Source organism: Elephantulus edwardii, unplaced genomic scaffold (assembly GCF_000299155.1).
Source record: "Elephantulus edwardii isolate Elephantulus edwardi_28Jun2011 unplaced genomic scaffold, EleEdw1.0 scaffold00540, whole genome shotgun sequence".
Taxonomy (NCBI): Eukaryota; Metazoa; Chordata; class Mammalia; order Macroscelidea; family Macroscelididae; genus Elephantulus; species Elephantulus edwardii.
In genome coordinates, this window is record NW_006400290.1 from 294818 (window position 1) to 298452 (window position 3635).

A 3635-nucleotide genomic window follows, 5' to 3' on the forward strand; every position below is an offset into this window, starting at 1 on the left:
TTTCAGAAGTGGGTGGCCAATCCTTCTTCCTAGTCTGTCTTAATCTGAATGTTCAGATTTAGAGGAGTATCTGACAGACAGCAATTTGTGGAGCAGTTAAAGATAAATCCCTTATTGTGGGGGTAAGCGTTAGTTAAAGTGTTGACCCCACCCTTAGCCTAGTGCCATTACCTGTTGCGCGCCCTGCCTGTCCAGCAGGAATAAGGACACAACACACCAGCGGTTCCTTCTCACAGCGGTTTACTCAGGAGTTTGTTACAGAGGGTGGTGGAAGATGGAGTCTCCCGTCCCTTCCCCGGGTGCGGCTTTTATCCTTTTCTCAGAACTCTGCCCATCAGTCTCATGTGTCATGCCTCTACTGGGCTATTAACCCCACGTGAGATTAAGCCACTGTCCAATCAAAACAGGGTGACCAAATAAGGTCTTGTTTGTGATTCAGGCAGTCAGAGAGAAGCAGGAAGTCAGCGCCATCTTGTAATGGCGACCACACACTGTAGCTCTCCACAGTTACCCCTTTTATTTTTATTAAAATGGTAGAGAGAGCACTTGTCTTAGGTTGTCCTGATCTATCACATGGCTTACTCGTCATTGGAAAATCCACCTCCATACGTGAATCCCCTGTCTTAGGTTGCACATGGATGATCAGAGAACTTACCCGTCTTTGGCTGCCTCTCTAGCATGCCTCATAACAGGGGTAACCGTGCTCACTTTAAATTTTGCCAACCACACTTGTGGGGAGTCACCTGTTTTGACAGCACGAGCTGCTTGGACAATCATGGTAAGATCTCTACACCAAGTTTTGGCCATATGGCAAAGACAACAGAGACATGGGAAAGAGATTCCAATTAAGAAAACAGCCAGCACTCCTATTTCCGCCCACTCGTTCAGGTGATGCGTAACTTGCTGAGTCCATGAGATTAGGCATCTTTACTATGGCAATCTTTAGTCCTTATGACTATTATACAATTTTCTTATCTCTTATTTTCTTATCTAACTAATACAAACATAATACCAACTTAAAACTATTCTGATTACAACATATCTAACCAAATCTTCTCAAATATAAATTTACAAATTTTCTTTTAACATTGTCAACCATACATTACTAGGCTCTTGTTCATAAAAGGCTATCATAGCTTGAGTAATTAAAACTTCCCTCCTTTTATATTGTTTACAAAACCAACAAAATACTAATAATAACCCCACACATCCCCCCAAAGCAATTAGCCCCAGGGCCCCTAGCCCAGCCCATTCTTTAAAAAATGAGACAACAGACAACAGCCAAGTACCCAAAGATTCTGCTACTGGCAATGAAACGTGAGAAGCATTCACATTAAGAACAGCAAGCCGAAGATCTTCCAGTGTTCTTTCAAAAGTTATAGTCCATTCTCCCTTTAATGCAAAACTGAGATTACGGGCTAAATCTGCGGCTCTGGACAAATTTTGAAACGGTAAATTGGTAATACAGAGTCCTTGTAGATTGACTTGACAGCCAATCATTAACATTTGTCCAAGTATATCAACTTGATCCTGCAATAAATCCACTCTTTGATTCACTATCATGAGTCCAGCTTTCAATAGAGCGTTGGCTTCCTGTTGGTAGGTTAAAGCGGTAGCTGTATGAGCTGTCAAATTATTAAGGGCATTGGCAGTCAACACGGTGGAGGTCATAGAAACAGCTGCTGTAGCAGTGGCGGCTACTGCCGTGACTACAGAGAGGATGAGCGCTATTATAACACCCACCGCTCTTTTGCCTCGCCTTAAATCAGGAGTTAGGGATGCCTCAACCGGCCATGGAACAAAAGTGGGTAATCTGACTACAACAGCTACTTCATAACTAGAATTCCAACATTGAACCAATAAACAAAATTGATTTACACAGTCTATTTTATGATCATCTAAAATATCCTTGGCTACTAAAAACATAAACGGCGGGGCCACACACACAGGGGTAGCAGTATAAGAAACATTTTTAGGGCATAGAACAGGAAAATTACTAACAGGCACAGAAACAGACATACTGGCGAATTGATAAGTGCGGTTTAGATTTTGAACTAAGCAATCAGCTAAAAAACCTCCTTTTAAGAATCCTATAGGAGTGATATCCGAGCATGGTCCAAAGTCCTTTCTACATAAAAGCCAGATATCAAAAGGATTAAAGCGGGTAGTCAGGAGGGTCCAATTAGAATCATAGAAACCTCCACTACTAGGTGACATAGTAAAGTAGGGTGAAGCCTTACCAACTAAAGGATTTTGACACCCTGTCCACCAAGCTCCCATCTCCCAAAGTCTGGTACCAGTGCACCTTGGGGCCCATCGAGGTTGACTACCATTATACTTAGATGTTATAGGATACAGGCCTCTGAAAACTGTAGCATTAGTGCTATTGGGGCTAACCTGTTCCGATACATGAGACCATCCTCCCAACTTCTCGGATAGCATAACACACGGTGAGGGACGAGTGGTATTCCATCTGGAACCATTGACTATATGGAAACACAGAGCTCCATCTAGCTTCCAAGAGACATTATACTCACCAGATTCTCCGTCTAAAGGAACTTTAGGCAAACCAGTGGAACTATTAGTAGTAAAGATAGGTGGAAAAACAGTCGAGTTAAAGGCAACAGGAAGAGGGATAGGGAGAGCTTTAACAATTGCCCACATAGGGTTTGTCTGTCCCTCTTTTAGGAGGCAGGCTACAATCAGGATCATCAGGAGTCTACTGCGCGGAATCTCGCTCATCTTTGTCCACATCTTTGTCCACATTACAACGTCGTGTCAGTCGCTCTGGGATCCAAAGTGGTTCCTCCTTTTCCTGCGGAAACACACATACAGATCCCCTGGACCAAGCTAATACTGGGTCCGGTCCATTCCATGTTCCAGTTATGACATCCTTCCATTTTGCTAATCCTTTGTAGCTTGGTATCCAATTAGTGTGTCGATCAGCAGAGGATCGACCTTGCTCGTCTAATTGCAAAAAATTTAAGGTAAATAGAGCAAGAAAAATCCTTTCCTTTGGGGTGCGGCCTTGGCCTATTCCCCCTTTTTGTTTTAGAAGGTATTTTTTTAGGGTACGGTGTGCTCGCTTCACTATACCTTGACCTTGTGGATTATATGGAAGCCCATGTTTTAATGCAACCTGCATAGTCTTGCAGAACGATGTAAAAGAGGTAGCTGTATAGCCGGGGCCATTATCTGTCTTTAGTAATGAAGGTTTGCTCTAAGCTGCCCAAGCTTCTAAGCAATGTGTTACGACATTGCGAGCCTTCTCACCAGATAAAGGAGATGCAAAAATAATGCCAGAGCAAGTATCAATGGAAACATGAATATACTTTAGTTTCCCAAATTCTGGGAAGTGAGTCACGTCTATCTGCCAGAGCCTCAAAGGTAGGAGACCTTTCGGATTAACTCCTAATCCAGGAGGGTGTAAATGTACATTACAATCTGGGCAGTGAACTATTATATCTCTAGCAGTGGCACGTGTGATATTGAATTTTTGTTGTAAGGTTTTAGCATTAACATGAAAGGTAGAATGAAATTGTTTAGCTCTTAATTCAGGGGAGTCAGAGAAAGCGGGCATAATGAATTCACGGCGAGTGGATGCATCCACTTCCGCACTGGCAAGACTCATAGGG